A 14,381-nucleotide genomic window follows, 5' to 3' on the forward strand; every position below is an offset into this window, starting at 1 on the left:
CATCCAATGGAAGGGTCACTTCACCCACAAGGTCAAGTGATCATTTCTCATCCAATTAATCACAAGATGAGCCTATGAGGCTGATACATATAATGAAGTTTCATACATCAGTCCTAAAGCATGAAGGAGCAATACAAAGTATAAATTTGCATGAGCTAAGATGTCAAGAAAAAAATTTTGAATGATGATGCTGAGCTGTCTTTGGATGCTAATTAAAATTCTAATGGATGTCGAGTTCTTAACAATGACCAAGTTGATAACTAGTGCCAAGTTAAATAACTCTACTGGAAGCCGAGTGAAGTGGAAATGTAATACAAGCTGAGTAATGTTAAAAATTCTCTAGAAGTTGAGTGAGTAGTTGAGCATTTAATGCGATGGAAATAGGGTATATTATCATGATTTTAATCATTCTTCTTCATTGTGATCAAGAAGCAAAGAAGAGAAAGAGAGTGGAGCGACTTCATAGTAGAGAATTCAGTACTCCAAGAAGATTCCAACCTCTTACAATGTATTTTCATTGATCTTGAGGTATTTTCATTTGTGTCAAGCTACACAGTTTCATATTTCTGTGTAAAGGAAACCCTAGTTTGCACAAATGGCTTCAAGTTCTAGGAAAACCCATGACAAAGAGTTGTTTGAAGTCTAGCTAGTATCTAATGAGGTTAAGCAGCCTGATTTTCATCCCATCCTTGAAGTTGTATACAAGAACGATCCTACCAGAGCCCTATCTCGCATACCCCCAAAAGTTGTAATGGTTCAGGACGTAAGAAGATGCTATAATTGTAAAATAGGTGCCATAGGAGATATGGAAATAAGAGAAGCCTATGAGAAGTTGTGTGTAGATGGAGTTTTGAAAGATGAATACAAAATTGTTGAAAGGAAGGGTTTAACATGAGTTTTGAGTTTTCACACCATATTTAAGATAGAATGGATCAAACTTGTATTAAGCAGAATTCATGATGGTAGTCTATGGCTAGAAGATGTTCCCATCAAGATAACGAAAAGAATCATTCATAGGGCAATTGGATATCCTACCCTAGATTGGTACAAAACCTTGAGAAGTGAATCCAAGGAGGTTATTAAGAAACACACAGTTGCCTAGTAGAATAAAAGAGGAATGACGATTCACACCATTCAAGATCCTCTCGTTGAATTTGTTGTTAGAGTTATTGCCCATAAATTCTATCAATCCAACAGACCCAATAGTGTGCCATCTATTGCAGTAGATGTAGGCTACAAATTGGTGAAAAAGGATCATACTTATGATCTTACAGAACTGCAACTACAACAGATTAATAAAAACCTAGCAGCTATAAGAAAGACAAAGGGTGTCCAATGCAAATTTGGAGCAAATTTGGTTTGTATATTCTTTTATGTTTAGAATGAATTTCCTTCTTTTGGAAAAGTTACATGGAGAAATGATAAAACTATCATAGCCCAAATTAATGAATATATAGAAAAAATGGGAGACTATTTTGACACACTGATGACAAGTTATTTTGAAGATTTCAAGAAGTCCATGAAGCAAAGGGTAAGAATACGAGTTTCCTTAGTGGAAAGACATACTAATGATATATGCTTCTTAGTTGATATTGATTTCACCTATATCTAAGTAGCAGTTCCAAGGGTGAGATGGCTAAGGCCATTTGGTTATGAGATCAACATAGATGAAGCATCTATAGCAATAACTGCATTATTGGAAGAAGAGATAGACAAGAGTGCCGCACACTTTGGAAATTATGATGTGGTAAGGTCAAAGGTGAATATGGAGTTAAAGACTACCTCCATAATGAAGAAGAAAGATAAATTGGTGAACAAAATTAAGAAGAAATTAGGTGAAGGAATTGAGGCTGAAGCAGAAGAAGAAGATGATGATGACAATGATGATGATGAGGATGAACAAGAACAAGGCCAAGTGGAATTGACTCAAGGCCTAGGTGAAGACAAGGAGGAAGGTGCTAAGGAAGAAGAAGCCAAGGAAGCACCATGCCAAGCCAAGCCAAAGAAAAGAAAGGCAACAGTACAGCCTCCAGCCCAGCCCAAAACAAAGAAGGGTGCTAAGCCAACTCAAGCCAAGCCACAAATACTAGGCACAAGGGCTACCACAAGAGCATCTTCACAAAAGGCTAAGGATCAAATCAAAGGAAGAAGAAGGAAATTGAACAAATTGGTGAAGTGTTAAGAAAAAGAAGAAAGTATGTAGCACAACCAGATTCAGATGAGGAAGAAAGAACAAAGTCAGAAGATATCAGCCAATTCAGAGAGGTAAGTCATCCTCCCAAATCAGCCTTAGATAAAATTTGTGAAAATATTAAGAATGCAGACTTTACTAATTTGAAAAGAATTGACTTCAATAAGCTCAGCAAAGAAGAGCAAAAAGCAATAGAGGAATCAGTATATGACATGATGGTTGAATTCAAAACTACACCTCTAGAGCTAGACAATACCATGCCTAGAGAATTATATGAGATAATTGAAAAAAAATGGCATCATTGTCTAAAAATTGAAAAGGAGATAAGATAATCTACCTTAGCACAGGTGATGCCTGACCTAACAAGAGGTCAAATAAAAAAGGCTAATAAGAAATATAGTGGCAATTTCACACCAAAGCATAGAGCCTTTGATATTTTACAAAACAAGATTGAAAATGTTGTCAGTAAGTCAACAAAAATATGGAAGTTGATATATGGCTTGACTACTGTCAAAGATGGAGAAGAAGATCCCCTTGAGGGACAAAACATAGAACATGAAGGGCCTAGTGAGAAAGAGGAGGAAGTAGTAAAGAATACAGAGAAAGAAGTAGAAGAGAAGAAGTAAGAAGAAAAGAAAAAAGAAGAAGAGAAGAAGGAAGAAGAAAAGAAAGACTTGAAGAAGAGAAGAAGGGAGAAGAAAAGAAAGATGTAGAGGAGAAATAAATAGAGGAGGAGGAGACATAAAAAAAAAAGATGAAGTGGCAAACGCTAAGTAGGAGCAGCAACAAGACCAGAGTGTGCAAGACACACAATTGCCACCTTCTAGCCCTCCTCATGTACTCATCACACCTGCAAAAACTATAACTTTACATGTTGTTCCTAAAACTTCTTCTTAGAACATCAATCCTTTAACTATAGAGGATCTTAAAAGAATCCTTGACCAATCCACACAACAAGCACAATTATGTATAGATCCAATATTGGTCAGTGTGGATGAATTACAAAAATTAGTAGAAAACATAGTTAGAGATAAGGTGAATCCACAATAACCACCTTCCATCATCTCTACAGCTACTAGTGGTCAACTTCAAATAGAAATAGTTGTTTCATCAGGAATAGTTGATACCACAACATAGAAGCCAAGTGCAGAAGGAGAAAAAGAAGTAGAACAAATAGGACAGACTATTACATCTGATCCTATAGTACAAACACAAGGTGCGCTTCCTAAAATTTCTATAATTGATCAAAGTAGAACATAGGAGAAGGAAGTGGAGGAAACCCCTAAAGAGCAAGAGGCAATAAAAACAATGATAAATTTTCCTACCTTGGGAACTCCTTCAAAATAGCCAAGCAATGATGCAATGCCACTGCAAATATCAGCAGCAGGATCAAGTACTACAAAATTTGCAAGGGTACTTCACTATGGAGACCCTAAATTAGATGAGGAGATAGTCATACCAAGTTATGACTCAAAAACAATAAGCATTGATCAAATCAATGAGGCGCAAGAAGCATTGAATAGAAGAAAGAGGTAGGAGATACTTAGGAAGGAGTATAAACAAAAACAAAAATTACATGAGATTAAGGACATCTTTATGGATGCCTTCAGTTTGCAGTCACCAGATGAGTCAAAGCATATAATGGAGCAATTATCAGATATTGTTGACCAGGTGACAAATGAAGACCAAGAAACAAATGTAAAACTTATGGAATGGTCTGAAAGGAAATTCCAAGCGAAAGTAAATGAGAAAATATCGAGTGAGATTGCACTTTCCTAGGTTGAATTGGCAAAAATGCTTGACAAAGTGAAAAAGGTACTTGACAAAGAATAATGAGCCTGGAGAGGAATCTAAAGATTTCAAGCATGCAATTACCCAAAGATCCAGCTCACAGTGAGAAGTATTTTAATCAAACACCTCACACCCGGATAGAAGTAGCTGTGTTGAAAGCAGAAGAGGCCACCATCAAGGCAAAATTGATACAGCTCCAATCCTCCATTACTCCACATTTGGAAATACTCCATAAAAAATAGGTCTATGCAGAAACTATTCTCAAGAAATATCCCAATCTTTCTACTTTAGATGGACTTGTTCACCGGGTTGCAGAGATTGCCATCCAACACAAGTCATTGAAAATTGATTTTCATAATTAGGATGCATCTCTCAAGATGATTATGGAGGTAAATAGCACATTTTTGGCAAAATATGGTCTTAACCCTTAGCATTTTTTGACATAAGTGTCAAAAATGGGGAGATATTATAAGATGAATGGGGGAGACAAGATAAAAAGGGGAGCATGGAGAAAAAGGGAGCATGGAGACAAGATAAAAAGGGGAGCATGGAGACAGGATAAAAGGGGGAGATAAGATAATACAACACAAAATTTAGGTTACCAAGATAGCACAGATAATGGCACAATCTACTCAAAGGGAGCTACAATAATTTTGAGGTATATATATTGTAAGTTACAAAATTTTGATCAAGTTTCCTTTAACCTCTGTATATACCAAGCAGATTAGTGAATGTACTTATAAGGTCAGATAAATAATGCTTAGTTAAGTGTTTTTGTCACTCATTTCAAAGGGGGAGATTGTTAGTCTTAGAATGGTTTTGACATTTGAGTGCCAACACACTTAACCACTTTCTACATTAGAGCCGAGCACACTATGTAAGCCGAGCCACAACATTTGCTGAGTCAGGAAATCCTATAGGTGCTGAGTGATCTTCAAGTGCCGAGTAGCCTTCAGGTGCTGAGTAACTTCAAGTGTCGAATGCGATACAAGTGCCGAGTAATATTTAGGTGTTGAGTCGTAGACGATGCCGAGCAAAACAAAAATGCAACAGGAGTCGAGTAAGCCAGTTTGTTATATGTGCCAAGCATCAGGAATCAGTAAGTGCTGAGTAATATAGAATGCACATATGATTTTGTAACTTGACTAATTCATATGTAAACCATTTTCATGGCCGACATATGAAAAATCTTGAAGGATTTAAGTTATAAGATCAAATCTTTTATATTTCCTATGCAATCTACTTGCAGCCAATAAGAAAAATGGAGAAAGCATGTAACCAATAACAAAAGTGCAAGGAATGAGTGGGAAATAGAGATTCAATATGGATCATAGATCTACATCTAACCCTAAGTCTTTGAATGTCTTTATAAGGAAGATGAAATCTCATTGAATATGAGATGGATGGAGTGTATGGGGAAATTATACTGGAGTTCAAAGTAAAGAGTATAAAGACTTAGAGAAAGAAAGGAATAGTTAAATATTTAGTTGATCAGAAAAAAGGAAGGGATACAAATGAGTATCAAATCTCAGAGGATCAAGATCAGAGTAAGCAGATCAAGTGCTTGTATTCAGAAATCAAAGGATTGTAAGTTATTAGGTTTATTATGTCTAATACTCTCTAGCCATTGTATTAGAAAGGAAATCCTATGTTGATAGTTTATCTTCATAGCTATTTTGTTACAGATCCTTTAAATAGGTGATTAAATCCTTTAATAGGGTAACACTTCATGTAAAGTGTTTGTAAATCTTTTAATTAGGTCACTATTGACATAGTGTAAAACCTTTAATAGGGTAGGCCTTTAACAAGGAAGACCATCAGAAGTGGTCAAACATTATTACTGTAGTGATTTTTTTGGTATCATCCCCACCCTAGTTTTACCTTCTTATTCCTGGAGGGTTTCTGGGTTACCAAAATCTCAAGTGTTATGTGGTGATGCATATATGTTTCTCATGATTGTTTAGTATTTATATGCATGCATGTTCATTCCAATAATATGTTATTAAGGGTTTTAAATTAGAGAAAAAATCTAGTACTTCTGATTCACCCCCCCATCTCAGAAGCATTCTTCCTATTTGAATATTCCAACAGATATTATGCCAAAAAAAGGACATAGCAAACCAATGTGGAAGTTAGATATCGAGGACCATGAAAATTTGTTGGAGATTATTAAAGATAAAGAGGATCCTAACCATATATATCAGCAACTTCCTGATTGATCTAGATAGTTTTAGTGATTTAGAAAAATACTTCAAGTTTATATATACCTAAATTGATTTTTCAATAATTATACATGTTTTTGTTTTTTCAATATTTATACACTTTTACAAAACACCTGAAAAATGATGTAAGATGTTTTTTCATTAATTTATAGAACATGTAAATTTATTACACATTAACAATTATCTAGAAAAAATAATGTATTTATTTCTAAATTTACATGTACATTTGCTATGTACACTTTACAACACTCCTAGAAAATTATGTAACACATATTTTCATTATTTCATAGAACACATAAATTTATTATACATTAACAAATATCTAAATAAAAATGTAGGAGATATTTCAAAAATATGTTTCCACATTTACGTAAAAGATATTCTATAAATATAAGTATTGAATATATCAACTACATATAAGCATGGTTGTAGAACTCATGAAAAATATCAAATATGTCAACTGTAAATGTAAACATGTAAATATTCACATAACTCATGAAAATATCAAATATGTCAACTATAAATGTAAATGGTCACATAAGTCACAAAAAATAAAATATGTCAACTATAAATGTAAATGGTCACATAACTCATCAAAATATCATATATGTCTACTATAAATGCAAATGGTTAGAGAACTCATGCTAATATGAAATATGTCAAATATGAGCATGTTGTAAATGTAAAATTTCCCATAGTTGTAAATCTAGTAATGATATCATCATAAATATATATCAAACATCATGTATATGACATATATGAATATCAAACATGATCACGTCATGCTCCATGATGTGGTCGACTGAGACAAGATTGTGAACATTGTGTCCAATATAAGAACAAATGTATCATGAGCATGTGTATAAATTCAATTTAAATAATAACATAAGTACAATTAAATTTACCATTGACTTAGGATGACTAGGGTTGACAATTGTCTATCCATCTCCACCCTTATGAGCTACAAATGTGGTCTATGTGTAATAGAAGAAACAAATATGTCACAAGTTATAATTTACTAAAGTTTTAAATATAAGATCTGGAGGTCCAATTATATAGATATGTTTGTAGAGTTTTACCTATGTTTCTTATTGCATAGGATGCATAGGTGTCTACAAGTCCCCATATGCCATTGTCATCACAAATATATGCCTACCTATCCCACTAAAGTTTGTATCACTAAAGGTCACATCTTCAATGTCAAGTGTAGGATCTGTCAGCATATTTGTAGATGATGAACATTTTGGTGGGTGAGAACTTATTTCAGTAGGGGTGAGGGTTGTATCCTCCTCAACTGTGGTCTATGGTGGAGTTGTATCTGCAACATATATGTCCTCTAGCCTCTGATCACCCTATAGCTCCAATGTACCTCTAATGATACTAGTCACATATGATGGCACCACACTATGTGGTTTTTTGACCAACAACTCTATAGCTCAATAGACTGAAAGTAGATCAGTGGAAAAACATGTACACATAGCCCTCAAGAGGTCTACTGAAGACTACATAGAGACATCTACTAGAGATGGGATGTTAACCTCATGATAAATATCATCACCTATACGTTTTTGAATTTATCTAAAAACCTACCCTAACCCCACCCAACATGCCCCAAGATATTTTTATAATCAACCTTTTATTGTAGATGAAATTTTGCAAACAATTGTTTGCAAAAATATAAGGGGAACTCATCCTTTTGGGGCTAGATGCGATGTGTGGCCAACCAATGAGGATACATGAATGGTGTAATCAATGGATTAGTACACTTCATAGCATGGTACCCTCTAACCTTTTTCAAAGTTTGATAATGTGGGAACATGTTCTTCACACTCTCCACTAAGACCATCTCATCTATCTCCCTACATTTCAAACCACCACTATCAGTATGGGATAGAGCACTATAAAAAGTGTCCAAACTAACACTATCATAAGGGTTAAAACCCTCGACAGTGTACATCATGTTAATAAGCTCATCTCTAATCACAATCAACTTATCCCTATGTTGTAGGGTAGGTGAAACCTATAGACTCTGATCAGTAGTATCAAGTGCACTCTATAAGCACTGAATAGAATCACTAAATAATGTCTCCCTTTCCTACGTACTAGTAGTCAATCTATGGGATGAGCCACAATGGGGATGACCATGTTCTCTAGAATCACTACCCCCTTATGCCATTATGATGAAAGATATGAACAAAAAAACTAGATAGATGATAATAGAGATCTACACAAGCATACATATACATATATGCATAGATTACTATATAAACTAATTGAATCAAAATATACTAAATGCATCTTGCTAAAAAAACCTATTGTAGAACATATAAAGAAATGTTAACTACATTACATTTCTTTTAGTAATACGTAAAGATAGATAAGGTTATGATAGAGAGAGAGAGAGAGAGAGAGAGAGAGAGAGAGAGAGAGAGAGAGAGAGAGAGAGAGAGAAGGAGAGAGAGAGAGAGAGAGATAGAGAGAGAGAGAGATATGAAGTTAGGGTTTACAAAGATGGAGTTGAGGAGTTAGAGAGAGATAGAGGGGAGAGATGAAGTCATGTAAGGGATTATGGGTTAGGGTTGGAATAGATGAGGTTATGATATATATATATATATATATATATATATATATATATATATATATATATATATATATATATGTATGTATATATATATATATATATATATGTATATATATATATATATATATATGTATATATATATATATATATATATATATATGTATATATATATACATATATACATATATGAAGTTGGAGTTTACAAATATAGATGAGATGGGAGAGATGAAGCTATGTTAGGGATTAAATGGGGTTAGAGATTGGTTTAGGTTCTAGAGAGATGGATTTTAGGAGTTAGAGAGTGGCTTAGGGTTTACAAAGATGGGGTTGAGGAGTTACTGTGTGGTTTAGGGTTTAGACCGATGGAGTTTAGGAGTTAGATAGTAGTTTAGGGTTTAGAGTGATGGGGTTTAGGAGTTGGAGAGTGGTTTAGGGTTTAGAAAGATGAGGTTTAGGATTTAGAGAGTGGTTTAGGGTTTACAGAGATGGATTTTAGGAGTTAAGGAGTTAGGAGTTAGAGAGAGATAGAGGGGAGAGATGAAGTTATGTTAGGGATTATGGGTTAGGGTTGGAATAGATGAGGTTGTGTGTGTGTGTGTGTGTGTGTGTGTGTGTGTGTGAGAGAGAGAGAGAGAGAGATGAAGTTATGTAGGAGAGAGAGATAAATGAGATGGGAGAGATGAAGTTACATTAGGGATTAAATTGGGTTAGAGATTAGTTTAGGTTTAGAGAGATGGGGTTTAGGAGTTAGAGAGTAGTTTAGGGTTTAGAGATATAGGGTTTAGCAATTAGAGAGTGGTTTAGGGTTTAAACAGATGGGGATTATGAGTTAGAGAGTGGTTTAGGGTTTAGAGTTTAGGAGTTTAGGAGTTAGAGAGAGATAGAGGGGAGAGATGAAGTTATGTTAGGGAGTATGGTTTAGGGTTGGGATAGGTGAGGTTATGTGTATGTGAGAGAGAGAGAGAGAGATATGAAACTTTATTTAAGAGAGAGATAAATGAGATGGCAGAGATGAAGTTATGTTAGGGATTAAATGGGGTTAGAGAACAGTTTAGGGTTTAGAGAGATCAGGTTTAGGAGTTAGAGAGTGGTTTAAGTTTTACAAAGATGGGGTTTAGGAGTTAAAAAATGATTTAGTATTTCAAGACATTGGATTTAGGGGTTTAGAGAGTGGTTTAGTGTTTAGAGAGATGGGGTTTATGAGTGGGAGAGATGAAGTTACGTTTTGAATTATGGGGTTTAGAGAGAGAGAGAGAGAGAGAGAGAGAGAGAGAGAGAGAGAGAGAGAGAGAGAGAGAGAGAGAGAGAGAGAGGTTTTAAGATTATATGATTAGAGAGTATTTTAGGGTTTATAGAGCAATTTAGGGTTTAGAGAGAAATTTAGGGTTTAGAGACCAATTTACATCAACATATTTGGATTTAAAGTTCAATATAGGAGTTAGAGTCTAATTTGATTCAATGTGAGAGTTTTAGTTCAAATTTGATTAGGTTTAATCTTGTAATTTAATTACATTTAATGTTAAGTTTTTCTAATTTTCAATACATTTTCCAAACTTTATCTAATATTGGAGTACTTAAAAACATAAACGTATAATAATATAAAAAAGTTTGAACTCTTTAAAACAATTCACATTAAAAATACACATCAAAAACCATATTTCTACCTAAGAAAACATAAAATAAAACTTAAAACATATTTAAAAAGTTAGGTGAAATTGTTGACATGCTTGATTCGCTCGAATGACTCCTATAGCTCTTCTCGCTCTATAGTTCTAGCAAGCTCATCTAATGAAAATGACTAGCGGGTTTGTCTTTTTGTGGCTTATATTATTTTTTCTATTCTGACCATATCCAATCTAGTCAGATCCCTATGGATGTGTACATGCCACTTGGCATATAGTCAACACCACATAGTTTCAGCCAAATTTGATACCCCCAGAAGCCATCTAGTTGGATTCAATCCTGCTAGTACCTAAAAGTTGGCCCCAAAGGTGACACAGATCCATACTTTCACCCTCATATTAAGAGGGCCACATAGTAGCTAGAAGAAAGGATTTCTTATACTAGAGTGTTTTATGCCATTAAATAGTTAAGCCCAAAGCTAGGCAAAAGGTGTCTAGACACTACAAGGAATCAGCAATATTTTCCTCATCTTAAATGAGAGTGATAATGAATTCATTAGAAAGTTGTCCATTGACTAGTTGGGTAGAATATTCTACTAAGTCGATGCGATAAACTAGACTATAGGAGATGGAGTTGGCAAAAAAATCACCAACAAGCATATAGAGCACCCAAGAAAGATGACAACCCTAGAGGATGGACCTGAACAACCCAAAAGTAGTAGATTACCTTCCATTAAAGGTGATGTGAGTAGAAGAATACCAAAAAATCATCTAAACTTAATAAAGGAAAATAAGACCAACCCCAAGAGCTTTAAGCATCACAAGAATAAAAGACCATTCAATATGATCATAAGCTTTGTCAAAGTCAATTATGAGGAAGTGGGCTTCTTTCTTAGATTGATGGGCCCACTCCATACCTTCCCAAACAAAAATGATATTATCTAGAATATGTCAGTCTTCTCAAGTTGCATAATCGAAGGCAAGAGATAGCAAAATTTAAGGGCCAATGGCTTAGAAATGATTTTATAGGAGACATTCCAAAGAGTGATAGGTCTCAAGGTAAATATATCTTCAAGAACCTCGACCTTGGGTATGAATTTAATTTTTCTTTTATTTATAGTATTACTAGGTAAAATCACAAACTCGTGTCACCTTTTATAACTTAGAAAAAGGATCAAAGAAGGAAAACTATTGAATTTTAATGACATGAAAATGGTATTTTTCTAAAGTTTTTGAGCATGATGTAAACTCATGAAATGTATGAAATTGGATGAGTTTTATTCCTATACTTTTTTCTAATTTTTTTGAGTAAGAATTTTTTTTATATAAAGTATTTTTTTAACTACAAAAAATATAGAGTGGAGTTCTTGTCAGAAAAGTATATGCAATAATCTTTCTTTCCTCCAATTTGGAAATGTGTTATAGATGGCATGCATATCTAGGGTACAAAAAAAAGAAATAATGGTTTTTAATGTATATTTTCTTTGTTATGAGTACTCAAGGTTGACCTTATTAGAAAGCGACAATTTTTTCCTCCTGTCAAAACTTCCCTATCAAATCTACAACTTTTTGAAAAAAATACACATTCTTGAAGAGGACTCTCTCCTCTAGGGATAAATATAAATTTTAATTTTTTTTATATGATTTACTATAATTTTTTTCCTTTTTTGAGGGAGCATCTTTTTAAATGTTAAAATACCTATTTATAATATTTTAAAATTATAACATATTATAACTAATAAAAATATTATATAATTTATATAATGATGATGTTGACTCCAAGATATATAAAAGAGTATTTTCAATTTTTGAAAAATAATTAGTGTTGATAGAGAAATGTCACAAATATGTACTTTTCCCCTACCTAGAGATCTAGAATCAAAAGGTTCAAGAATACTTTATGTAGATCAAGGTAAATAAATTCTCAAAAGGTTTTATAAAATTCACATGGAAACTCATCAAACCCAAGGGCCTTGTCATCCACTATAGAGAAGATGGCTTCCTCGAGGTCATTATGATGGTGAGCATTTTAATGTAAAAAATATGTTTCTCAGCCTTAAGCAAGCTAAGAATAACATAAATGCACATTTATAAGGCTTAATCTTTAGCATTTAAATGACCTTGATTAGTGAACACTTCAAAATAATGTCAAACTAATTCCTAGAGAATTTCAAGAATCTCATATATATTTTATTGACCTTCCTTAATTCTCTTAATTATAGAAATGGTACATGATGGGCCTCAAGAGCCTGAAAGAGCTCTTTCGAGACCTATACCCCACCTTAATCCTATGTATGTGAGCCTTGATCTAAGATCCTCATGAGGCATTTCTATCTATAATTTTCTTTTGATGGTGAATATTGGCAAGCCAAAGTTGTTGGTTTATGTCAAATAGATTCTTGGCTAGTGCTTCATGTGGAGTACAAAGCTCTTTGGTGGTCTCCTCATTAGATCTCCTTATATGCATATAAAATTTCTTGTAATAAATATGAGGAAACCACATTGTATGAGTGATGAAATAAATCCACCATTGAATCCACCCAACTTGGGTGTGGGGATGAGGCTCCAAATTCCAAACCCACATAATATTAGAATTAGTGAGGTCATTTCAAATAAGTGGCATGTTCAAGAAAAATTTTTATTTGGAAGGGTTATGTTGTGTGCTTTGCCAAATGATGGAAAATAAGATTTGATAGTGGTTTGACAAGGTCACATTAGAAAGGAAAATGACAGGTGATTCCCAATGCTCAAAAAAATAGAATAAAGGTTCATAAGAAAGTATGGAATGATCAAGCCACATAAAAATCCTATCAAAGCTAGCTCACAATTTCAACCAAGTATGTCAAACACCACCAAATTAGTGGTAGTTAGCATTGGGATGAAAAAGGTCCAATTTATTATCCATGTAGTAATAGGCTTCCCTTTCTCTAACTCTCCAAATAAAAAGGAAAAATCCCATCTTTTTTGGAAACCAAATCAACCATATTAATATCCCCACACATAACCAATTTTGCTAGTGGTAGTTGATTTTTCATCCAAAGCTAAATCTAAGATCTTTCCACAACATCACCAATACATAAACATTAACTATGCCAAATGAATGATTGTGAAAAAATAGAAAAATACACACTAATCTTTTCATGGGGTCAGAATCATATGAAATGATAGAAGAAATTAAATAAGGAGAGAGAAGATTAACTACACCACCTCAACCAACATCATGGAAAACATCGCACTATCTAGTCAAATAACTCGGTAAGTTGAGTTAAGAAGACACTTAGAATTTTAACCTCTTGTAGAAAAAGAATATATAGGTTACCAAAAATCTATCTAGTATCATGGAATAGGTATCTCCTATGGAGTCCTATAAGACCTCAAACATTCCATGATAGAAAATTCATGATAAATTTATTTTCGTGTCATCCATGTTCCCAAGGGAGGAGAAACTATAATGCAAAAAAGCCATAGTGGATTTGAAAGTGGGAGAAGAATCTCCTCCAAATAGTAATCTTTGTTTCTCTATGTCATAATCTATATCCTCAAATCATCCATCTAGAAAACAAGATCTTCAAAATGACTAAGATGCAATCATAGAAGAAACTCATGAAGTACATACCTATTTGGCAATGGAACACTTACATAAAGGTTTCTATCATCTTCTAAGGTTTGAAATAGGTAGAAATAAAAAAGGAGAGGGTGTAAAATTTTGAAGCATGATGGAGGTAATTGAATGGGGATCTAGAGAAGTCTGGGTAGTAATGGTACAAATTTTTTTAGGTGTCATCAACACTTTTCCCTTGTGGATGATGGCAGTCAATTATCTTGCTTCAAAGTTGTAGCATGTTCAACCCCCTCAAAAGGATGTTTATTTCTTCCAAGAAACAAGATATGTTTGATTTTATGCTTAGTAGATTGGCATCAATAGGAAGTGTTGGGTGAATTCAAATAAAGCACCTTCAGGGTGAGGGTGGCAT

This window comes from Cupressus sempervirens, chromosome 10 (assembly GCF_028749045.1).
Source record: "Cupressus sempervirens isolate cs-2001-9-10 chromosome 10, ASM2874904v1, whole genome shotgun sequence".
In the NCBI taxonomy this organism is placed as follows: Eukaryota; Viridiplantae; Streptophyta; class Pinopsida; order Cupressales; family Cupressaceae; genus Cupressus; species Cupressus sempervirens.